Below are 26,537 nucleotides of genomic sequence, written 5' to 3'. Positions count from 1 at the left end.
ACTCATGACCCTGAGATCAAGTCACACACTCCTCCAACTGAACCAGTGGGGTACCCCTCAAAGGAGCTTATACTTTTAAGTATTACCATTAAAATCTGTGATAAGCATTGTTTATAAGTCTTTTGAGAGTAGTCATGTTTGTTGAAGGATAATTTCCAAATGGCAAAACTCATCTTTTTTTTTTTTTAGTGTATAGTTGTGAGTTTTATGAATTTTGACAAGTGCATATGGTTTGTAACCACCGCTATAATAAAGTTATAAAACACTTCATTATTTTAACAAATTCCCTTGAGCTCTTTTGTGATCAACCCCTTTCTTCACCTCTAGGCCCTGGCAACCACTGATTTGTTTTCTATCTCTGTATTTTGCCTCTTCCAAAATGTCATATGAATGGAATCATATAGGTCTTTCATTCAGCATAATTACCTTGAGTTTCATCTAGAGTTGAATATAGTTATAATGCATATCAGTAACTCAATTCTTTGGGTTATTGAGTCGTATTCCATTGTGTAAGTATACCACAATTTGTTTATTAAGTTCATTAGTTGAGGGATATTTATATGGTTTCCACTTTTTGGTGATCATGCATAAAGTCACTATAAACATTGACATACAGGTTTGTTGTTTGTTTTTTTTTTAATGACCATTTTCATTTCTCTTGGGTATATACCCAGAAGTGGAATTTCTGGTCCAATGATAAATGTATGTTTATAAGAACTGCAAAACTGTTTTTCCAAGGAGACTGGAGCATTTTGCACTTTTACCAGCCATCTAGAGAATTCCAGTTGCCTTCATCCTTGCTAGGACTTGGTATTAACAGTATTTTTGTTTTGTTTCGTTTTACCCATTCAAATAATGAGTAGTGGTATGTCCTTTATGGTTTTAATCTACATATCCCTATGGCAATGATGTTGAACATCTTTTTACATATTTAGTTATAGTCCATATACCTTGGATTCAAATCTTTTCTCAACTTGTGTGAGAGAGGGAAGGGTTGCTTATTTTCTCATTATTAAGTTTTGAGAGTTACCTATAGATTCTGGATTCAAGTCCTATATCAGATATATACTTTGCAAATATTTTGGCCTAATCTATGGCTTGTCTTTTAATTTCTTAATTATGTCATCCAAAGAGAAGTTCTTGATTTTGATTAAGTCCAGTCTATCAATATTTTCTCTTTTGATTGTGCTTTTGATGGTATCTAAGAAATCTTTGCCTAATCAAAGGTCACAAAGATTTTCTCATGTGTTTCCTTCTAGAGTTTTGATAGTTTTGAGTTTGACATTTAGGGTTTAAGCCATTTTGAGTTGAGTTGGGTATGGGTCAAGGTTCTATTTTTTTCACACAGTTGTGCAATTGTTCAAGCACCATCACTTCATAGTAGAAAAATTTAGCAAAAGGACTTGCATTTTTATTTATTTTATTTTATTTTTAAAAAAAATTTTTGGGGCGCCTGGGTGGCGCAGTCGGTTGAGCGTCCGACTTCAGCCAGGTCACGATCTCGCGGTCCGTGAGTTCGAGCCCCGCGTCGGGCTCTGGGCTGATGGCTCGGAGCCTGGAGCCTGTTTCCGATTCTGTGTCTCCCTCTCTCTCTGCCCCTCCCCCGTTCATGCTCTGTCTCTCTCTGTCCCAAAAATAAATAAAAAAATGTTGAAAAAAAAATTTAAAAAAAAAAAAAATTTTTTTAACGTTTATTTATTTTTGAGACAGAGAGAGACAGAGCATGAACGGGGGAGGGGCAGAGAGAGAGGGAGACACAGAATCCGAAGCAGCCTCCAGGCTCTGAGCCATCAGCGCAGGGCCCGACGAGGGGCTGGAACTCACGGACCGTGAGATCGTGACCTGAGCTGAAGTCGGATGCTTAACCGACTGAGCCACCCAGGCGCCCCGGGACTTGCATTTTTAAATTATACAGTTAAAATCTGTGATAATCTTGTTTGAGAGTTTTCTCAACTTTTCTTTTTAGTTTTTTTTAGCTTTATTTTCCAAATATTACATCCTATTTTTAAAAGAGCAATTTGTGTCTTGGTTCTTCTACCTCTCATTTTATTTCATTTGGCAGTGTTAGGATTTCAACGTATTTTCAAATGACACTATGTATCTCTACACTCTCTAGAATTGTGGAATTTAAAACTGCCAACCCCCTTTTTTAGAGATGAGAAAATTGAGACTTAAAGATCTTCAATGAGTTGCCCACAGTCATACAACTAGACAGAGGCAGAGAAAAGCCCATAGTAGTTTTCCAAATCTCCAGACCAACTGTGTATGTCACATAACTTTATTTCTACTTATTAAATATGGATATTTGCTATAAAGTAGGCTTTTATCTACAATTGCATTTTCAGTGCTTTTCCATCTAAGACACAAAATTTGACTAAGCAAAATTAAACCCAGTTAAAAAATACCACCAGCCTTTATCCAATGCCACTGTGTTTACAAATATCATGACAAGGTAAATAGACACACACCAAGGAAACATAATCTAGGCAAAGTAAACAAATCTAATTTAGTAATCTAAGGATTACTAACATGCTGACATTCAGTTGATAATTCCAAGACTTTACACTTAGGCATAATTTTTACATTAAATTAGCTGTGTCTCCTTATCCAATTGCAAGTTAGACAGAAAATTTATCTTTTTCACTACATGGGACTTTCAACAAGCTGATTAATTAAATCTGAGTGGTCTATTCTTGCCTTATGCAACAAAAACATACATATGCTTGTAAAACCTAAGGGAAAAAAATCCCTAGATACCAGAAACAGATAGGAAATGCAAATCTATAGAAAAATTAAAAACTGTTATGTGGGGACAGTCTCCTGTGAGGATGCTTTCAGAGTGCAATATAATTTCCATAGAGTAAACATATCCAACTAAAGATGAGCTCACAACAACAAAAAAATTACACGTCAGATGAAGAAATAAACCATCATGAGAGAGATCAGGAAAACAAGCAAATAGGAAAACTGTACCCCAAGAACTAGAAATAATAGGAAAGTCTTGAAGAGACTACAAAATAAGTGTTTTAAAGTATTAAAAGGACAAAAGAATAGAAACCATAATGAAACAAGAGAACATTATAAAAATAAACACGCAGGTGTCCCTGGGTGGCTCAGTTGGTTAAGCGTCTGACTTCGGCTCAGGTCATGATCTTGTAGTCTGTGGGTTCAAGCCCTGTGTCAGGCTCTGTGCTGACAGCTCAGAGTCTGGAGCTTGCTTCGGATTCTGTGTCTCCCTCTCTCTCTCTGCCCCTCCCCTGCTCACACTCTGCCTCTCTCTCTCTCTCTTAAAAATAAATAAACATTTAAATAAATAAATAAATAAATAAATAAATAAATAAATAAATAAAAAACAGGCAGATTCAAAAAATAATAAAACAGTCAAAAATAAAAATTCATTGAAATTAAAAATTCAGTGGAGGGGGACCTGGTGTCTCAGTCAGTTGAGCATCCAAATCTTGATTTCAGCTCAGGTCATGATCTCGTGATCAAGATCTCATTCCTGAGATGGAGCCTACATCGGACTCTTGCTGACAACATGGAGTCTGCTTGGGATCCTCTTTCTCCCTCTCTCTCTGCCCTGACCCCAGCTCACTCATGCATGTGTGTGTGTGTGCTCTCTGTCTCAAAATAAATAAATAAACTTAAAAAAAATAAATAAAATAAAAACTCAATGGCGTTTAAATAAATCAAGAGAAAGTAACCAAGTAGAAGACAAAGCTAAGGAAATCACCTAGAATGTAGCACTTAACCATTAAGAGATGGAAAATACGAAAAGGAAATTAACAGATATGGAGAAGGTAATGAAAAGGCCACCTATATGTTCAAATGTTCCAGAGTGATAGAATAGACAGAGTAGGAAAAAAGCAATATTTGAGCAGAGAATCTCTGAGCCCTATTAAAGGAAAAATGAAAATCATGTACACCTAAACAAAGTGAAACACAGCAACAATAGAAAGAAAATCTTAAAAGCAACAAGATAAAAAAAAAAAATTCCTGCAAAGGAGCAATAATACATTATCAGCAGATTTCTCATCAACAAAAATTGAGGAGAAAAGACAATAGAATAATAGGCATCACCACACTGTTAATGGAAAACAATCAAGAAGTCTATACTCAAACTGTCATGCAAGAGTGTGACTGAAATCATGGGGTGCCTGGGTGGCTCAGTCGGTTAAGTGTCTGACTCTTGGTTTCAGCTCAGGTCACAATCCCGTGGTTCGTGGGTTTGAGCCCCACACTGGACTCTACACTAATGGTGCAGAGTCTGCTTGGTATTCTCTCTCTCCCTCTCTCTGCCCTTCCCCTGCTCACGCTCTCTCTCACACAAAAATAAATAAATAAACTTAAAACAAAGAAGAAAGTGAGACTGAAATCAAGATTTTTTAGGACAAATGCTAAAATCGTTTACCAATAATCAATTGTTGCTTAAAATATACTCAAGTATTTTCTTTAAGTTGAAAGAAATTGGATACAGGAAACAGGATTTTCAGCAAGCACTAACTGTGAACAGAAAGAATAGTAAAAATACTGGTAAATCTAATTTAATGTTGAGTATTAAAAAGCAGTAATGATAAATACTTCAAATATAAAAGGATTTTTTAAAACCAAATTTTGGTTTTAAAATTGGATTTTTGAAACCAAAATATTAAGTAACATAAATAATGGGAGGGTGAATCTTCTAATATCTAATATTGTTCAAAAAAGGCTGACAATATCTTCGACCTAGTTGAGTGTGCATGCTATAAATTTAAGAGTAAACATTGCATAAAAAGAAAGTGTATATTTTCATAAATCTAAAAGAGAAGCAAATTCTTAATTTTACCACTATGAAGAAAATATACTTGACAACCATGAACTTCTCAACAAAGAAAAATTCAGAAAGCAAAAAAAAAAAAGTTTAAAGTCTAATTATGTTTATTTATTTATTTATGTTATATGTGTATTTTTTTTTTAATCTTTAATTATTTTTGAGAGAGAGACAGAGTGTGAGCCCAGGAGGAGCAGAGAGAGAGGGAGACACAGAATCTGAAGCAGGCTCCAGGCACTGGGCGGTAAGCACAGGGCCTGACGCGGGGCTCGAACCGACGAACCGTGAGATCACGACCTGAGCCGAAGTTGGAAGGTCAACCAACTGAGCCACCCAGGCACCCCAATGTTATATATATTTTTTAATGTCTACTTATTTTTGAAAGAGAAACAGAGACAGAGCGTGAACATGGGAGGGTCAGAGAGAGAAAGACACAGAATCTGAAGTAGGCTCCAGGCCCTGAGCTGTCAGCACAAAGCCCGATGTGGGGCTCAAACTCATGAGCTGTGAGCTGTGAGATCATGACCTGAGCCGAAGTCAGACGCTTAACAAACTGAGCCACCCAGGTGTCCCATAATGTTTAAATGTTAAATGGCTAATTACAATGAAGAAAAGACCAACTTTATTTTATTTATTTTTTAAGCTAATTTATTTATTCTGAAGGTGGGAGAGAGCGCATGCGTGTGCATGAGCAGGGAAGGGGCAGAGAGAGAGAGAATCCCAAGCAGGCTCTGTGCTGTCAGCACACAGTCCCACGTGGGGCTCAAACTTACTAACGGTGAGATCATGGCCTGAGCAGAAATCAAGAGTTGGATGCTTAACCAACTGAGTCAACCAGGCTCCCTGAAAAGACCAATTTTAAAATTGTATAAGCCTATACGAAAATAGCAAGTTTTGGGGCACCTGGCTGGCTCAGTCTGTTGAGCATCCCACTTTGGCTCAGGTCATGATTTCACGGTTCATTGGCTTAGGTCATGATCTCACGGTTCATGAGGTCAAGCCGCACGTCAGGCTCCATGCTGACAACTCGAAGCCTGGAGCCTGCTTCAGATTCTGTGTCTCCCTCTCTCTCTGCCCCTCCCCCACTCTCTCTCTCTCTCTCTCTCTCTCTCTCAAAAATAATGTTATAAGCATTAAAAAAAAGAAAGAAAAAGAAAAAAGAAAAGAGCAAGTTTTGTTTTCTGATACTTTTTCTATATCACATAAAGCTTTATGTAAATAAACTTGAAGCTGCATCTGTTTACCAGAGAAACTCTTTTTAATCCCATAATAAATAAAGGTTAATATTTTAAAAATATTAATATATATTAATATAACATCCAAGGCAGTAAAGATGATAGAAAAACAATTCAATAATTCAGTAGAAGTCAGGAAAGTATAGAAAACTAAGTAAAGAAAAAGCATGGTGGGGCACCTGGGTGGCTCAGTCGGTTAAGCGTTGGACTTTGACTCAGGTCATGATCTTACAGCATGTGAATTCAAACCCCACATCAGGGGTTTTGCTGACAGCTCAGAGCCTGGAGCTTGCTTTGGATTCTTTGTCTGCCTCTCTCTCTACCCTCCCCAACTTGCTCTGTCTCTGTCTCTGTCTCTCTCTCTCAGAAATAAATAAAAACATTAAAACATTAAAAAGAAAAAAGAAAAACATTAAACAAACATTAAAACATTAAAAAGAAAAAAAAGAAAAACCATGGTAAATGGAAAACACAAAATAAAATAGTAGAAATAAATTCTACTATATTAGTAAAGTTGGAAAAGTATACTTATAGCATGATATCATTTAAATAAAAATTTAAACACAAATAATAGCATGGACCATACCTACATAGTAAAATTATAGAAACATGGGATACATACTAACTTCTGGGTACCTATAGTAAGTAGGAAGGGAATGAGGGAAGGTTGTTTCAAATACATTTGTAATTTGTATTTCTTTTGAAAGAGTTTGAAACAAATATGGCAACATGTTAAGTTTTGTTGTCAGATACATAGACAGTTAGCATCATGTTATTTTCTATACTTTTCCGTGTATCTGAAATATTGACTCTACATTAGAGAATCCCAAAACAGTGGAAAGCCACTGTATTATACCACAGGTCTTCCTGGTTATCTCTATGACCCTCTAGCGGCTTGCAGAAAAGTTGAAGATAGAAGACCCTTGAGATCCAAGACTGTATTCCTGTCCATATGATGCATCCAAAACACTCTCTTTACCAACGCTTGGTATTTTTTAAAGGAAGGAAAGAAATCAAGCCATATAAAAGGTACATACCTCTTATGGGAGCTTTGTTGCTTCCATGTTTTGTTTTTTCTGACTCTCTGTATGTTCAAGGTAATGTGTGTCTTTTGTCATTGGGAGAATTCTCAATGCTGGAGAAGACAGAGAAGAAAGGACAAGGCCAAATAAAAAAGAAATGGGATCGAAGTCCTCCAAGTAAGAATTGGAATGTAATTTTCCTCACTGTAACCCATCTCAAGCTTCAGACAGGAATTTTTTTTGAAACTCATTTTGAAATTTTGTCTTCATATAAGGCCTTAAATGAGGAGCAGCCTAAAATATGAAATCACAAATTTATTTTTTCTCTCCCTGATGGTCATAATTTTTTTCCATTTTTATTTTATTTTTTTTCTTCCAAGATTTTATTTAAATTCAAGTTAGTTAGCGGGGTGCCTGGGTGGCTCAGTAGGTTAAGTGTCTGACTTCACCTAAGGTCATGATCTCATGGTTTGTGAGTTTGAGTCCCACATCAGGCTCTGCGCACTGATTGCATGGAGCCTGCTTGCGATTCTCTCTCTCTCTCTCTCTCTCTCTCTCTCTCTCTCTCTCTCCCTCCCTCTCTCTTTGCCTCTCCCCTGCTTGTGCTTTCTGATGTTCTCAAAATAAATACACTTTAAAAAGTTATTTAAAAAATAATAACTTCAAGTCAGTTAACTTGATGGTCATAATTTTTGAGCACCATGGGAAAAAGAGCATTTATTGCTACCTCAAAAAGAAGCTAGAATACTATTTTTTAAACCCCTGGGAAGACAGGATGCCCTGTCAGCCATCAAGATGGAGCCATACAGTGCCCACCTCCTAGTGAAGTAGAGGATATGGAGAAAGCCTATTCAGAAGGAAAGAAGAAGTAGAGGGTGAAGGGCGACCTTGGAAGGGGAAAGAGGTCCCTGTGACTTAAGGATCCTTCCCCAGGGCAACTTTCTAGAGAAGGGAGGTAAGTTAGCATGAGGAGAAAGCTGAAGTTGGAAAGTGGCTTGCTCTGCTTCCATTTGACTTGGTACAACATCCAATACAGTGATTGTTCAGCAGTGACAAAGAGAAGCGTGTGAAGCAGTGGTCCTGGCTCCTGTGTGGCCTACAGGGCATCCTGGTGAGAAAGGACAGAAATAGAGAAGAGTCTCACAGAAACTAAGAGGCTGCAGTATTTAGAGAGGTTGGCCTAAATCATAGACCCAGCGATTATACCAGCACACTGCCTGAAGGGCAAGTAAGACCTGTCACATCCCAAAGGGGCCCTCAATGGCTACCAGTCCACAGAGATGCCATTCTGCCACAAGGCCCAATTTGCATCCTGAGACCCCACAGGCCTCTTCTCTCCTTGACACTATGAGATCACAAATCCTTCAATACAGCCAGACACTATTTTGAAGAGAAACAAGGGTAAGGAGGAATCAATGTGGAAGATTTTTGCACCTACCCAGAAGAAAATGTATTATTCAACAGTGACTACTGAAACTGAAAAAGGTTGTTGCCTTGAATTGACAAGCTTAAAGTTTAGGGGTTTTTTTCCTCCCACTGTGGAAGCTTACAAGGAAAATTATGTTCATCGAAGAAAATAAAGAGGAATATATTCTTTGCATATTGGAATCATAATGTGGATAAAATTTTTGACCCCACTATATGAATGTTTATAGGGGTATTTTTCCAGGTTGTTTTTTGTCCTGATGTTGTTACCCTTTCTCAATTCGCATGTATTACTCCTTCTGAAATGAACTGCAGTCCCCATTGTATTGACCAAGGAGGTTCCAAATGCAAATACCAGCTTTGTCTATTCTGGAATTGGCAGGAGTAAAGCATGAAGCAAGAGGCAGTAAGGTTAAGAATAGGTTCAGTTCTTTGTAACCACAAGAAAATGCCCACCCAGCCATTCTGCTCTTTTTAATTTGTTCCTTTCCTCTAAATGCAGTTACTATGATCAGAACCATAGAAAGCCATGTGCACTGAGACCGCCATTATTCACCACCGTGACCATTCCCCTGGGTAACACAAAACATTTAATAGGCTTGTCCCAGCATCTATAACAGAGGGAAAACACATGGCAGATCACGATAATGATTTTGTGTCTTTCTGTAATGATGAAAGAAAAACCTGATCCCGCATAACAATCTCTTTGTTATTCATGAAACTTAAATGGCATTTCCTCATGAATTTTAAAGTGCCATTCTTTCTCTCACTACTTATCCCGCAATTCTGTGTGAGCCTTTCAGAACATCATTCTCTTATCTCTTTCTTTCCTCCAATGATATAATCATTCTATCTAAACCAAAAGGCTTTAGGATGTTGTTTTTTTACTATATTGGCAACAAAGCTAGTCTAAGTTGGCATTAAATAACCTGGAAAGATCAAACTGTGCACTTAGGATTTCTGTACTTTTTTTAATTGTATGTATGTTACTTAATTTTAAAAGTAGTTCACTTTTTTTTAGGGGCGCCTGGGTGGCTCAGTCGGTTAAGCATCCGACTTCAACTCAGGTCTCACAGTTTCTGAGTTTGAGCCCCGCATAGGGCTCTGTGCTGACAGCTCAGACCCTGGAGCCTGCTTTGGATTCTGTGTCTCATTCTCTCTCTGCCCCTACCCCACTTGTGCTCTGTCTCTCAAAAATAAATAAATGTAAAAAAAATTTTTTTTAAGTAGTTCACTTTTTTATATTTATCTGGCACATCATGCAATCATAAATTTGTGCCATTTTAAAGAAATCGTAATTAGTAGCATTCATGATGTTGCATCATTTTGTTTGGTGTTCTAAAAGTTAGGGAATAGTTTGCAATGCTTTTTCTTTTTATTCCTTGTTAGTAGGCATAATTCACTTTGAAATTTAGTCCCATATTATCTGTAGACAAATAATCTCAAAATTATATAAAACTAGGCTAGATTTTAAGATATTTAAGGACACAAACTGTCTTACTTATCTTTGCATTCTATGAAGTATCTAATGCAAGGACTTCCAAATAGAAGACCTTCATAAATATTTGCTTAATAAATAAAAAATATCTTGTGCAGAAAACAAATCAGTGTTCGCTAGGTCTGGGGTGGAAGGATGGAATTATCTGCAAAGGGAGTGTAAGGGAATTTTTACAGTGATGTTAATATTCTACATATGATTGTGGTGGTGATTACACAACCGTATGCATTCGTCAAAGATTGCACAATGATAGGCGATTAATTTTGTTGCATGTAAATTATCTCAGTAATGCTGATTAAAAAAAGAATCTTGTGATAATATCATAGTTTCTTTATAGGAAATAACTAATGGGGTGCCTGGGTGGCTCAGTCAGTTAAGCATTCAACTCTGGAGTTTGGCTTAGGTCATGATCTCACAGTTCGCGAGTTCAAGCCCTGGGTCAGGCTCCAAGCTGAAAGCATGGAGCCTGCTTGGGATTCATTGTCTCCCTCTCTCTCTGCCCCTCCCCTTGTTATACTTGCACATATGTTCACTGTCCCTCTCCAAATAAATAAATAAACTAAAAAAAATTAAAAATATAAGAAATAACTAATGACACATGCTGTTAACAAATAACTAGCACATTCTTTACATGATCAAATAACCTGGTTTTAGATCAACCTTGAAAATTCCTAATTTCTTGATTGAATAACCAATAATTTATTAAATACTACTATACGTCTGGCCCTATACTATGTCATTTTAATTTTAGTCATTTTTTAAATTATTGCACAAACAAGTACTGCCAAATAGGAATTGTTATTTCTATACTATACTAAGTATAGTATATTTTTATACTATACTAAGGCTCAGAAAGTTTAGGTAAACTTATCCAAAACCAGATATTTTAGTTTTTAAAAAAATCAGTGCATGTATAAATATAGTTTCAAAGAGGCTAAGCTAAACACGTATTTGGAATTTAGGAATTCTGAGGAGTTAGATGATTTTGTCCAAAAATTAACTATAGTATGGGATGCCTGGGTGGTTCAGTCAGCTGAGTGTCCAACTTCAGCTCAGGTCATGATCTCACAGTCATGAGTTCAAGCCCTGCATCAGGGTCCACACTGACAATGTGGAGCCTACTTAGACTTCTTTTTCTCCCTCTTTCTGTCTGCTCCTCCCCCACTCATGCTCTCTCTCTCTCTCTCTCTCTCTCTCTCCCTTGCTCTCGCTCTCTCGCTCTCTCTCACAAATCAATAAGCATTAAAAAAATTAACTATAAAAATAAAAATGTTAATTCATCAAATAATACTTTGCTTACTCTGACAGACACTGTGCCAGATATTTCAGGGAATGTAATGCTGAGCATATATAAACTTTGCTTTCAAAGTACATACCATATTACATGGATATGAGATGCATGAATAAATGGCAATAATACCAGGCAAAGTGCAGAGCTAATATAAGATAGAAATAACCTTGCACTGAAGAAGGAAGAAATACCTTCAGTTTCTGCTAAGTTGATTAATTTTAAAATGTTTTAATGTGTATTTTTTGAGAGAGAGAGAGAGAGAGCTGGAGAGGGCCAGAGGGAGAGGAAGACACAGAATCTGAGCTGTCAGCACAGAGCCTGACACAGGGCTTGAACCCACAAATAGTAAGATCATGACCTGAGCGGACGTCATGACCCAGGTGCCCCTAAGTTGATTAATTTTAAAAATGCAACCAGCCACCAAGGGGAATTTAGGAGAGGTCCAGGCTTAGATGGTTTTGAGATGAAAAAGAAATGCAAAGATTTTTCTCCTTCCCTTGCTCTATTTATTTATTCTCAGTTCAAAGCTAATCTGACAAACAACTTATGTGTGTGCATTGTAGGGTGCTAGTCCTTAGACTTTTACTTGAATACCTCTCTGACTTCATCACGTCTCTGCTTAGGTTTCCTTCACAGGGACACAGAGAGGCCTTTACTGACCATGTTACCTAAAAAAGCATTTTATCAATCTCTATCCCCTCCTCTGTTTTTCTTCATCATTTATTGCCATCTGGCATTATGTTAAATCTTTCTTTCTTTCTTTCTTTCTTTCTTTCTTTCTTTCTTTTTTCTGAGAGCTAGAGAGAGAGAGAGAGAGAGAGAGAGAGAGAGAGAATCTTAAGCAGGCTCCACAGAACCCAACGCAGGGCTCCATCCCACAACCCTGGGATCATGACCTGAGCAGAAATAAAGATATAGACTCTTAACTGACTGAGCCACCCAGGCAGGCCTGTTAAATATTTCTTATTTGTTTATCATTTGTCTCCTCCAGTAGTATTTAAGCTCCTCAGGGAGAGTCCGTTTGTCTTGTTCACTGTTGTGTCTCCAGCACCTAGGTTAGTGCTTCACATTCTTTGTTGAATGAATGAATGAATGAATGAATGAATTTTAGACAGGTCTTTCTGACTGCAATACCTCCTCTCCATGTCTTTTAGTCTTCACTTGAAAGTCTACCAATTTTTCACTTTATGGTTACTTGACTTTTGCTAGATAATAATATTTTAACTTGTTTGAAGTAGAAACATACTTTTTTTGCAGTAAGGCACACAAGAGAAGAGTTTGAACTCAAAAGTATGTCTATGTTTTATGCAATTTTTCTGAAACTGAATTGCGACAACTCTTCTTCTCTATGTGTTAGCCTGGGTTTTCTAGAAAACAAAATCTAAGACAAAGTTTAGAGAGCTAATTTTTATTGCGTATTGGAGGTGTGTGGAGAGGGGAGATGAGTGTAATTTCAGAGAAGGAAGAATAAGGAGGAAAGGGCCACAGCTTCCTGGAGAGACACAACTGGTTGCTCAGTCATATGAGATATCTCTGGAGAGGCTGTATGGATCTTAGAACAATCTGTTGGAAGGTAGGGAATAAGGGCAAACATTCCTCTCCCGTGTGTTTCTGAGTTGTGCTAACTGGTTTCTACAAAAAGCCCCTGGGAAAGCCAGAGACTGCATGGGTCCAGTCAGGTGGACCAGGTTCCTGAAACTGCTGTGGAGGCCCCTAGTCCTCACTGCCAGCAATTTGCCCCACCCCATTCCCATGGCTATAAAGCCCTTGACTCTGCTAGCATCTCTTAATGTGTGTTTGGCAAGGAAGTAAGCCAAGTAGCCAAGACCTGGGGGCAAGCGGAACCAAGGAGAGCCAGTGATGGCATAAACTCCCAGAAATTATTCAGGGCAATTATTTCTAGCAGCCAAGGCTCCAGCCACATGTGTGATACGTAGCTATATCTAGCCTGTCTCCAAGTGCTCACTCCTTGGTGTTATTTCCAGTCTAAATTCCCTAATTCTGAACCTCATTTGTTCCACATGTCTACATCCTCGTCCAAAGTAGTGGGTTGTTGTTTTGTTTTGTTTTTAACTTTGAGAATTTTGTTCAGCAATTTGAAATGAAGAATTGCTTTAAGCCCTATGCGTGATATAGTTAATCTTGAATGTCCCTTGTTTTTTAGATTGGGAATCATTAATTCTATCAGCAGATATTTATTAAGCACCTACTATGCATTAAGCACTGTTCTAAGCACTAGGACAATCAATAGTGAATAAAACAGTCAAAAATGACTGCATCATGCAGCATACATTTTAGTGAGGGGAAGGAAACAGACAACAAATCATAGGAACAAATAAAGTATTACGTTGGATGATGATAAATGTTATGGAAAAATAAAGAAGGGAGGTTTTCTTTTTAATTCAGTGATCTTTTGCATAGACAACTATGAACCTTCAGGGAAAAAGAGAAAGAAGAAGTGAATGAAGCAGTTAGGGAACAAAGAGTTCTCTGGGTTTGGAACTCTGGGTTAGGCCTATAGACAGAGAGTAAGGAAATAGCCTAGGGGTTGTAGAGCATCATGGCTTCTCTGTTCAAGACACAGATTTTTTTTTCTTTAACTTTTTGATGCATCATTTTAACTTTTTTAAGTTTATTTATTTTTTTGAGAGAGATAGAGAACAAGTGGGGGGAGGGGCAGAGAAAGAGGGAGACAGAGAATCCCAAGTAGACTTCATGCTCAGTGCAGGGCTTGATCCCACAAACTGTGAGATCATGACCTGAGCCAAAATCAAGGGTCGATACTTAACCGACCGAGCCACTCAGGCACTTCTAATTTAATTTTTTTAATGTTTATTTATTTTTGAGAGAGAGACAGAATGCAAGCAGGGGAGGGGCAGAGAGATAGGGAGACATGGACCTGAAGCTCCAGGCTCCAGGCTCTGAGCTGTCAGCACAGAGCCCCACATGGGGCTCAAACTCACGAACCGCGAGATCATGACCTGAGCCAAAGTTGGATGTTTAACCAACTGAGCCACCCAGGTGCCCCTAATTTTATAATTGAAGTGTAGTTGATATTATGTTAGTTTCTGGTGTATAACATAGTGATTTGACAAATTCTATATATTACACAATGCTCTACCATGGTAAGTGTAGTTACATCTATCACCGTACATAGCTACTACAATATTATTGATTATATTCCATATGCTGTGATTTTCATCCCTATGACTTATTTATTTCATACCTGGAAGTTTGTACCTCGTAATCCCCTTCACCTATTACATCCACCACTCTCCCCTCTAGCAACCACAAGACACAACTTCTTAAAATAAATTTCTCCACACAAATTATAGACAGGACCCGTTGCACAGAGCATTTGTATCCATGCATGGGAGATACAATTGCTGTTAACTCAGTTTTGCTTCACAAACATATTACATGAAGTACACACAACATAGAGCTGACAGTTCCATCTATAGAACTGAGATACAGTTACCCATAACTCCCAATTATTCTTCACTCCTGTAAGAAGTACATGAGCTACAAAACTGAATAAGATACAGAGAAGGAATACTTTATTCTCTGAGAATATTTCAGTGCATGCTGCACAGTTTTATGTTCCCTCTTTGTGCCAGATACAAATACTGGAAAGTAAGCCCTCATCTCCAAGTAGAGTACCTGAAGTGTCCTTAACCAGGGGAGGAACTTGGAAAAACTACAAAAGGACTCGGCCAAGAGAGCTTGGGGAAGAATTCTCATGTGGTAAATATTATGTTGAAATTAAATTAAGTGGAGATGGAAGACTTCAGAGAATCAGACAGAAGATGTCAATTATTGATGAGTGGTTTGATATTAAAAATGAGGATCTCCAGGGCACCTGGGTGGCTCAGTCGGTTAAGCATGCAACACTTGATTTCAGCTCAGGTCATGATCTTATGGTTGGTGGGTTCAAACCCACATCAGGCTTTGCACTGACAGTGTGGAGCCTGCTTGGGTTTCTCTCTCTCTCTCTCTCTCTCTCTCTCTCTCTCTCTCTCTCTCCCCCTCTCTCCCCCCTTCTCTCTCTGCCCCTCCCCTCCTCAAAAATAAATAAATAAATAACAAGCTTTTTTTAAATGTTAAAAAAAATAAAAATGAGGATCTCCAAGTAAAACTTCAATTAAGTTGGACATGTGTTTGATTTCAGAGCTGTAGAGCTCAATGGTCTTAACCAGGTTAGATGGTCAAGTCTCATGATGTCAGGACTCAAAGTAATGTTTGGGTGCCCAGAAACCGAAAAGTACAAATACTAAAGGTTACCCCATTAGACCACTAGGTAGATAATTCACCCTTGCTGAAAGGACTCCTTCATTTTTTTCAGCTAATTACAGGTGCTTAGAAATTACTTAAGCCAGGGACTTTGCTAGCTGTTGGAGATACAAAAGTGAGCAAAAATTGAGCTGGGCCTCATGGAGTTTGTAATTACAATTATAACCTTAACACAGGCCATTAAGAAAAACTCAGCTGAGTGCTGAAAGTATGTACCTGGAGGATAGACATGGGAAGTGAGGCTTAGGCTGAGATGTGTAGGCTGGGGTGGGGGTTTGGGGGGAAGAGTAAGCAGAAGAGTGAGCACTCAAGAATTTATTGGTTGTTAAGGATTTTGGTCTTTTTTCTAAGACCAGTTGGAAAATCATTGCAAGTGTGTTTGTTTGTTCGTTTGTTAAGTAAACTCTACTCCCAACTTGGAGCTCAAAGTCACAACTCTGAGATCTAGAGTTGCAGGCTCTAATGGCTAGGTCAGCCAGGTGCCCCCTATTGTAATTTTTTAAGTAGGAGACTTGAATTTTGGAAAAAAAAAAATCACTCGATGTTGATGGAGAGAATATTGTAGATGGATAAGAGAGCGTTCAGGGGTGCCTGGGTGGCTCAGTTGGTTAAGCGGCCGACTTCGGCTCAGGTCATAATCTCACAGTCCGTGAGTTCGAGCCCCGCGTCAGGCTCTGTGCTAACAGCTCAGAGCCTGGAGCCTGTTTCAGATTCTGTGTGTCTCTCTCTCTGACCCTCCCCCGTTCATGCTCTGTCTCTCTCTGTCTCAAAAATAAACAAAAAAACGTTAAAAAAAAAAAAAAAGAGAGAGAGCGTTCAGAAACACCATTTAGGAAGCTGTGGTAGCAATTCCAGGCAAGAGACAATAGCTTTGACTAGGGATGTACTTCACTTCCTCCCCTGAATGGCTTAAAAAAACATTTTTTTTTTTTTTAGTGTTTATTACTTTTGAGAGAGAGAGAGGCAGAGTGAGTAGGGGAGGGGCAGAGAGAGAGAGGGAGACACAGAATCCAAAGCAAATTCCAGGCTCCGAGCTGTCAGCACAGAGCCCGATGTGGGGCCCAAACTCATGAACCCTGAGATCATGACCTGAGCCTCAGCCGCATGCTTAACCGATTGAGCCACCCAGGCACCCCAATGAATGGCTTTTTAAAGTGAACTTTTATGGGGGCCCCTGAGTGGCTCAGTCAGTTGAGCGGCCGACTTCAGCTCAGGTCATGATCTCACAGCTCATGAGTTCAAACCCTGTGTCCAGCCCTGTGCTGACAGCTTAGACACTGAAGCCTGCTTCAGATTTTGTGTCTCCCTTTCTCCCTGCCCCTACCCCACTTGTGCTGTCTCTCTCTCTCTCTCTCTCAAAAATAAACACTAAAAAAAATTATGAAGTGAATTTTATAAGCCTTTCTCCCTCTGTCTCCATCTCCTTTCTTCCCCCCCCCCCCATCTCTTTTTAAAAGCCTTGTTTATAAGGACATCCAGCCCTTACAACTGTGAGGTCACAACCCCTAAAATGCACGTATCTAAATGTTTTTCAATGTCTTTGCCTCCATTTTCACTGATTCCAACAGATGATCTCCACAAGCCTCCAGGCATTCACTGAGGTCATTTCAGGCTAATATGTGTCCTTTGAATGTTATTTTGTTCTAAATAAAATAATTGAGAAAATGTACCATAAGAGTTTTTGTAAATGAAATGGAAGGTGATCTCTCCTTTTTGAGAGATGCTTTTTAAAAATCTTGCCTTATATGCCATCACATACACCACCTGCTTATTATGGGTACTGTAAGAACTAGGGATGCAATGGTGAAAAGTACGTAGTCCCTGCTGTCACAGAGCTTATATACTAGAAGGGGAGGCAACTAGAATAAAACATAAGAAGTACAGGGGAGTGAAGAGACATGATTAAATGCAGTGTATTATCCTAGACTGGATCCTGAAACAGAAAAAGGACATTAGTGGAAAAATTAGTGAAATCCAAATAAAGAGTATAGTATAGGTAATAGCAGCATATCTATGTTCAGTTTTAGTTTTGACAAATGTGCCACAGTTATGAACATGTTAATATTAGGGGAAGTTTGGTAAAGGATATATGGGAATTCTGTACTATCTTTGCAACTCTTCTGAAAATATAAAATTATCCCAAAATAAAAATTTTACTAAAAATAAGGAGGAGGAGGAGAAAAAGAAGAAGAGCAGAGTGATTTGGGAGCACCCAACCTAATTTGACGGTCAAGGAAAGCTCTCAAAGAAAGGAATATTTAAGCTGAGAGCTGAAGGACAAGTAGAAGTTAACCAAACAGGGATATAGGCATATATCCACAACAGTATGTATGTAGAATGTTTAAAGGTCCAGAAACAAGAGAAAGCATGACAACTTCTAGAAACTGAATACAATTCAGTATGGCCGGAAATTAGAATAGAATGGGGTGGGTGAGAAGGAAGGGAATAGATAAGATAAAGCTAGACTGGTGGACACAAAGGGCCTTAAAAACCATGTGTGGGGGGCGCCTGGGTGTCTCAGTCGGTTAAGCGGCTGGCTTTGGCTCAGGTCATGATCTCAGGGTTCGTGAGTTTGAGCCCCACATTGGGCTCTGTTCTGACAACTCGGAGCCTGGAACCTGCTTTGGATTCTGTGTCTCCCTCTCTCTCTGCCCCTCCCCCACTTGTGCTCTCTCTCCAAAATAAATAAACATTAAAAAAAAATTTTAAAAAACATGTTGAGAAGTTTGCATCTTAGGCAATTCCAAGAAGAAATAAAAACTACTAGTAAACATATATTTTAAAAGCTTCCTTTATTGGTAGTCAAAGAAATGCAAATTAACTGGATAATATTTTAATGTATTCAGTTACCAAATACTTTTTAATTAGAATATTCTCTGCTGCTAAGGGTATGAAGAAGGAGTTTCTTATACTCTGCTGGTAATAGTAATCTTTCTGGAAAGCTTTTTGGCAATTTAAATACAAGGTTCCAGCAGTATTCAAATACCTTTATCCCTTCAGTTTTATTTCTGGGATGTTATGTTAAGGAAATAATTAGAAATAGATCTTTAAAATAATATAAAAAGACATCCTCATCATAACAGTATAAAACTTTATACAATCTAGGTGCCAAAACAGAAACATAGGGGCACCTAGGTGGCTCAGTCGGTTAAGTGTCCGACTTCAGCTCAGGTCATGATCTCACAGCTTGTGAGTTCAAGCCCCATGACAGCTCAGAGCCTGGAGCCTGCCTCAGATTCTGTGTCTTCATCTCTCTCTGCCCCTCCCCTGCTCGTGCTCTGTCTCTCTGTCTCTCAAAAATAAATAAATATAAAAAAAATAGAAACATAATTAAATACATGATTGTTTCCATATGATGAAATATTATGCGAGTATTTAAAATAACATTTAAGAAGAATTTTGGAGCTTTAATGACATAGATTATAAACATATATGCATATAATTCATAGACGTGTATATAAGAATGTCTGTAAACAGAACTGGCTACACAATTTGCAGGGCCCAGTGCAAAATGAAAATGCAGGACCTCTTGTCCAAAAATTGTTAATAATTTCAGGGTGCCTGGGTGGCTCAGTCAGTTGAGTGTCTGACTGTTGATTTTGGCTCGGGACCTTGTTCTGTTTGTGTGGCTTGTCATGCATTTCTGCCAGAGTTGCACATACACACTCATGGAAGGCTTAGTTGGCTTCTGCTCCGTATCTGGCCTCAGGATCAGAATTGGCTCTTCTGTTCCTGACACCAAGAGGAATTAACTTGCCTCCTTAAACCAAACCAGGCTGGCCCGCTGGAATGGATCAGGGAGGGAAGAGAAATATGCAGACACCCAGGATCCTAAGATTGTGAGATGTGATAAGAGAAACAGAGAAAAACACCCAGATTCTCAGGATGGCACTTAGGCAAACTTAATGACTAACCACAGATCACACACAAGGTAATGTTGCCCTGTCAGGAATAGTTAGTTAGAAGCCTCACCTGAGGGGAGGATGCTCTGCCCAGGACCCTCAATTGGGACTCCAACTGGGCTGTTATCTGCAGGGCTTCCCCAGCCAGAAGGTTGGATGTTGTGAGTCCCTGATTTAATGTTTATTTATTTTTGAGAGAGAGAGAGAGAGAGAGAGAGAGAGAGAGAGAGAGAGAGACAGAGTACGAGCAGGGGAGGGACAGAGAGAGAGGAAGACACAGAATCTGAAGCAGGCTCCAGGCTCTGGACTGTCAACACAGAGCCTGATGTGGGGCTTGAACCCACGAACTGTGAGATCATGACCTGAGCCGAAGTTGGACACCCAGCCGACTGAGCCACCCAGGCGCCCCTGAGTCCCTGATTTAATGTACTAACCCTTTTTTGTTCTTCTCTGTACTTCTCCTCTTTATGTTTACTATAATTGTTTAGTTCCATATATTCCCTTTCCCTTATAATTAATAAAACTTTCCTCCACGAAACAGAAAGTGCAGCTATAGTGAATTACTGTTATTTAGAAAAGACCTGATCTCACATTCCTGAAATCGAGCCCCATGTGGGGTTCTGCACTGACAGCATGGCGTCCTCTTGGGGTTCTCTTTGTCCCTCTTTCTCTCTGCCCCTCCCCCTTCTTGAAATAAATAAACACTAAAAAAATTATTAATAATTCCAAGATAGCAGTAGTAAAGCCTTAAACCAAAGGTAAGGCGCTTCTGAATGAGTCCTGCACAGGTCCCATGCCCTTGAAACTGGCCATCCTTATAGAAAAAATACTGAAAGAAAATATCCCAAAACGTTAGTAGTGATTATCTTCAGGTTTTGGCATTATTGATGATATTTTTTTACTGATGATTTTTATTTCATTTCTTTTAAAAATTTCCACAGCAAACATATCTTGCTTTCTTTAAATCTTCAAATGGATCTATTTCATGAAGAAGAAAAAATATTCTATAAGAAGGAACTAGGATACAGGCTTTTAAAGGTGAGCAAATGAATTAGTATAAATGAAAACGCACTTAAACAACTATTTGCTTATAAAACAATTATATTGCTGATTCAGTTATCTGTTGCTGCATAAGATTACCCCAAAACATAAAGACTTAAGCAAAATAACAAATTTTTGTTCTGACTTATTCTGCAATTAGAGCTGGGCACAGATGGCTGTTCTGTTCCCTGTGGTGTCTGATAGGGCTGCAATGTTAAAATGGCTTCTTCCTTCATGTGTGGAGCCTCACCTGAGATGGCTGAGACATCTGGGGGCTAACTGAGCATCCTTGTTTTTCCCCGTGGATGCTGCAACAGAGTTGCTGGACTTCTATACATAGTGGTTCAGAGCTCCAATCTTCTGTTTGTACCACGTTGGTCAATCTAAACCACATGGCCAAGCTGAGCTGATGTGACAGTACATGACACAAGATGACACAAGACTATGCCAAAATATACAGTTTATGAGGGCCACTAATGTAACAGTCTGCCACAATTGCCTAGCTGTGGAGTTAAAGTTGGATTTATGGTAACAATAATGTATATTAATGATAGTATACAAAAATAGTCATAAATTGAGTTTTATTTCATATATGTATACTTTCAAGAGCTTCCAACATTTTATATAGTGCTTCACTTGAGATATACAATGTATTTTGAATGTATTGACTTGTTCCTTATTCATTCATTCATATTTTCTAGGCAAAGGGGATTCAGAGTACACTTATTGTGATGAGCACTGAGTAATGTATAGAATTGTTGAATCACCATATTGTACACCTGAAATGAATATAGCATTGTATGTTAATTATGCTAGAATTAAAATTGTTTTAAATTATGCAGTTGTCTAATAGTAACTTAAAAAAAGTTTTTTAAACTGAGTATAACTGACATGCAATATTACATTAATTTCAGGTGTACAACATGGTGATTCAACTTCTTTATACATTATGCTATAGTCACCACAAACATATATTGCTTTTATAACCAGTGAGAAAGCAGTACGATTCTTTAACATGCTCTCCCCGCCCCCCTCCAAAACACCTGAAAGCAGATGGATCTACAGTGAATTGCATTCTATTTTGCTTTTAGGCTCTTTTAAAGATCCATTTGGGGCCACTGAGAATAACAGATACTTTTTTTTTTTAAGTTTCTACACTACATTTTTAAGTCACTGTAGAGAACAGAGCAGGATATAAAAATGAAATCAGTTGCTAAGTCAAAACCGCAAGCCAAGCTGAATCACAAATAACACATTTCCATCTATTTTTGTCCCATATAGAATGAGCCATTTGGTTGGACATTGAACATTTGCGTATATGGTGCAATGCTGAAAATTTCTTCAGTGTCCTTAGACCCACATTCATATAACAGCCCCCAGTGACAAAGGAAGGAAGACCTGCCGGAAGACTATTGCATCTTGAGCACTTACTCATTCAAAGCAAGATTAAGCAGTACATTTTTTTTGTAATCAAAAGGGGCTGCATATGATAGAGAATAAAAGACACCTTAAGTGAGAGAGCATGAGTGGGTTAAAAGTCACACAGAGAGCATTCACGATGCAGTCTTTTAGAACTTATACAGAGAAGGCTTAACAAGTTGAGCTGTTAGTGACAAAACTACCATTCTGGCACTAATGAAGTATACAAGCCAAGGCAAATCACTTCATTATTTTAGTGCCCCAACAGACACTCTGTCTAGGTACAAAGGATTGTCCTTGCAGCCTTCAAATTTTGGTATATTCTGTGCTGTACCACACACTCAAATAATTTCCCCCCTTGTGCAATTTCAAACAGAAGGAATATGAAGAAAAGAAAATGATTGTATCCCTTTTCCTCTCTCATCTTCTATTAATGGTGTATCATGAGAAAAGCCTTTCTTCAGAGTACCAGCTAAGGAGGTGGGGATCTGAACTGAAGAAGCCGGAAGAAGACCATGTGTTCCACTTTAGGAAGGGAACGAGACCTAAAGAGGAAGATCTTGGGGAAGAAAGAGGAAGAGGAGAAGTGAGAGTATCAAAGACAGGGAGGGAAGTTGAATAGATTTGAGACAGAGAAAAGAGAAACATGTAATGCCAATGTTTGAGTATCTTCAGTGAGAGAAAAATGTTCAAGAAAATATTTACAAGATGCTGCTGGGGCACCTGAGTGGCTCACTTGGTTAAGTGTGCAACTTCGGCTCAGGTCATGATCTCACACTCCGTGAGTTCAAAACCCGTTTTGGGCTCTGTGCTAACAGCTCAGAGCCTGGAGCCTACTTTGGATTCTGTGTCTCCGTCTCTCTCTACCCCTCCCCTGCTGGTGCTCTGTCTCTGTCTCTCTCTTTAAAAAATAAACATTAAAAAATTTTTTTAAAGATGCTGCTAGTGGTGTATTAAGACCACTTCTCTGTTTCCCTTGAAAGCTTCAGTAAAAAATAATTACTCACCAATATTTTTGCAGTAAGATTTCTGTTGATTGGGTGAGATGACATTTGACAATGGCCTCTGTGGGGAGTCAAAGAGGGCCAAGGAATGTCAGGTATGTTCATGTTACAGGCTAAAGAGAGCAAAGGGGAATCCTTTCTTTCATGTTTATTTTATTCAAGTGTAGGGGACGAGAAAGTTTTCCTTGACCCTCTTAGGGTCCCCGGCTGCATCTGCAATTTAAACTGGCAAAGAGACAGAGTAACAGGAGAAAAGCATACAAAAATCACTTAATGTAAGTTTTGCGTGATATGGGAGACTTCATATAAAAATGAAGACCCAAAAAAATAGTTAGACTTGAGTACATTTATGCTAGGCTTGATGAAGAGTGGTTATTCCTTTTTGTTGTGAAAAAAGGGGCTGAGATGGAGATCACAGTGCCAATCCTAGTTTAAATAGAACTGCCAGGGAAGACTTCTCTGAGGAGTTAATATTTAAGTTGAGGAAGTCACATTTGAGGTCTAAGGAAGACAAAACGCTAGTCAAGTGAGATGACAGGGAAAAGCATTCCATCGAGGGGAAGAGCTTATATGATGGGCTTGAGAAAGGAAAGTGGCTTTTTTGAAGATGGCATTACAGTAATACCTACTTGTCTGTGGGGATACATTCCAAGACTCCCAATGGATGCCTGAAACCACAGATAGTACTGAACCCTACATATACTGTATTTTTTCTTGTATATACATACATATGATAAAGTTTAATTTATAAATGAGGCACAGTAAAAGATTAACAACAATAACTAATAATAAAATAGAACAATTATAACAATGTACTGTAATAAAAGTTATGTGAATGTGCTCTCTCCCAAAGTATCTTTTTTTTTTTTAGAGTGAGAGAGGTGCGAGCCAGGGAGGACAGAAGGAGAGAGAGCAAGAATCTCAAGCAGGCTTGAGCCCAATGCACGGCTCAATCCCACGACCCTAGGATCATGACCTGAGCCGAAATCAAGAGTCAGCCACTCAACTGACTGAAGTATCAGGTGCCCCTCAAAATATCTTATTGTACTATACTCACCCTTCTTCTCATGATAATGTGAGATGATAACATGCTTACGTGATGAGATCAAGTGAAGTGAATGATGTAGGCACTGTGATGTAATGTTACACTACTATGGACCTTCTGGTTTTCTGTCAGAAGGAGGATCATCCGTTTCTGAGCCTCAAGTTAACCGTGGGTAACTGGAACTGTGGAAAGCAAAACTGCGGATAAGAGGGGACTATTGCACCTGAGAAGTGGGCCATAAGAGGTTGGAGTTCAATTCAGAAAGTTGACAGATGGGTTCTGATTGGTCCATTCTGAGCCATAAACCAACCTCTGTCAGTAAGGTACTGTGAATAATATGGGAGAAACTAGGGTGAGGTGCTAAGAAGACAGGAAGGGAGATAAGAACCCAGGAAGCAGGGTGACTCTCCTTCACATTCCATGAAGAAGGACTTGTAGAAATTGATTTCCTGAGGGTTCTGTGAGGGTACCATCTTTTTCTATACCATCAAGTAAGAGTGACTTGTGATTAGTGACGTCAGGACAAACCATTTGAAACAGGAGCAGTGGACTGAAAAAAGGGGTCTAGAGTCTTATACCATCAACTATGGGTGATATGCTCTGCTGACGACAGGGTTTATGAGACAGGCCATGACCCTATGCACTGCTGACTGAGGAAGTATCCTTCGTGCAGATCCCCACTGTCTCTAGAATGGAGTTGGAAGACCTACCTAAGAGGAGACCTGGGAAAGAGACCTTAATTTAGCCTCAGGCTAAAGCCACTTTACCTCCACACAGTTTACAAGGAAATCCTCTCTAAATCTGTTTTCAAATGGATTGGAACTTGAAGGGGAAGATGGGGGAGAGATCAGCCCCCAGATCTCCAGCAGGTGGATCTTGGTTAGATATGTAAATATCTTGAAATAGAGTTCTATTAGTTCAGACTATTAATTATAAAGACAAAATTCAACTCAAACCAGCTTGAACAAAAAAAAAAAAAAAAAAGGTTTATTGGCTCACATACTGGAAAGAACAGAAGTATGTGTGAAATCAAAAGTTTCTGCCTCGTACATCTCATCTCTATTTGGCTTGGCTTCATTCTCTCACTTCATATCCTCACTCTTGGTGCTTTTCACCCTTCTCCATGTGGTAGGGAATAGCCCAGTAGCTCAAGCCTATGTCACAGCATATCTACCCCACTTTTCTCTCCAAACTTGTACACATCAAATTCTAAGGAAGATCTCTGGTTGGCCATCCTTGGTCAGTCCTAAACTCTGAACCAATCACTCTGGAGGGACTCTAATTAGCCAGATCCTAGTCATAGGACCACCCATGAGGCCAAGGCTATCAGAGTATTGTGACTCAAAGTCCTATGAACTAGCAAGGGTTACTTGTCCAACACCAAGAAAGACAAAAATGACAAAATTCAGAACAGTAAGGAAAGTTAAGGATGAAGTATTTTTATGTGAGCAGCAACAAAAGAAGTGTAAAAATTACTCCAATCCAGGGGCGCCCGGGTGGCTCAGTCGGTTGAGTGTCCGACTTCGGCTCAGGTCACAATCTCGCGGTCCGTGAGTTCGAGCCCCGCGTCAGGCTCTGGGCTGATGGCTCAGAGCCTGGAGCCTGCTTCCGATTCTGTGTCTCCCTCTCTCTCTGCCCCTCCCCCGTTCATGCTCTGTCTCTCTCTGTCTCAAAAATAAATAAATGTTAAAAAAAAAAAATTACTCCAATCCAGAATGGCCTTCCTCTACCAGCATTCAGTTAAATTGCTCTTCTCAAACAGTAACTTTCTCATGAAATAAAACTCAGGATATTGAGAAAATGCAGCAGGACAGGAAATAATCTTATTCTCCTCAGAAGTGTAAAGAAGGGAAAGAACTGGATGTAGGTTCCCACCGACAAGGCATTGAAAAGGACAGATAAAGCTCTGGATCTTGGGACTAAGTTTACCTCCAGAAGGTAGAGTAAAAGACCGCAAGCTACAATCCAAGAAAGCGTGGGCCCAACACAAAGAAGTTGGAAGGTCTCAGATGGTAGATGTTGAATGCTTCTCCAGGTAGATTTCCAAATAGTGAGAGTCACCTATCTGCGAGGTATTTAGGCTGAGATTATAATGCCTACCTTCAGTCCTTGGTCTGATAAGAACAGGGACTGATAAGAACAAGGCAGTGCCTTCAGGTCTAGAGAGAGTATGGTTCTCAGCAAATTTCTAAGTCAGGGATTCAGGCACAGGGAACAGATAAAGGTGTAATTACAAGAATTGATTACCAGAAAGTCTGGTCTTGGAGACAATTCAGAAACCCGTTGTTGGAGCATGAGGTTAGAGCTGGTCTAAATAGTGTTTGTAACTTCTTGTGCCAAGTTCCTGGGTGATAAGCAGGAGTGCATTTCAGAAGCTGAGATTTATTTTAGGGGCCAGGTTTATTTAGGGAGAGGGAAGATTAGAAGTGGGAAGTCAGGCAGGTTCTGACAGGTACAAGGAAAGATTATTTACTATGCAAGTTTAAGTGAACGTGTTTTGATCAGATCAAGTTCCAGAGCTGTATCAAAATATTACAAGGAAGATATTTTTTTAA

At 39.0% G+C, this 26,537-nt stretch overlaps 1 long non-coding RNA gene and 1 pseudogene across 1 annotated transcript in view; one reads left to right on the top strand and one right to left on the bottom strand.

Moving 5' to 3' along the window:
- Positions 1 to 26,537, bottom strand: part of LOC109256106 (glyceraldehyde-3-phosphate dehydrogenase-like) — a 66,729-nt pseudogene that overhangs the window by 2,087 nt on the left and 38,105 nt on the right.
- LOC109256110 (uncharacterized) overlaps positions 1 to 26,537 on the top strand; it is a 66,653-nt gene that overhangs the window by 6,592 nt on the left and 33,524 nt on the right. The gene's annotated exons all lie outside the window — the stretch shown is intronic.

The sequence above is a fragment of the Panthera pardus genome, unplaced genomic scaffold (assembly GCF_024362965.1).
Source record: "Panthera pardus isolate Hobbes unplaced genomic scaffold, ASM2436296v1 HiC_scaffold_3, whole genome shotgun sequence".
Classification (NCBI taxonomy): Eukaryota; Metazoa; Chordata; class Mammalia; order Carnivora; family Felidae; genus Panthera; species Panthera pardus.
Note: the sequence above shows the minus strand (reverse complement) of the source record. Positions and strands in the feature narration are given on the sequence as shown.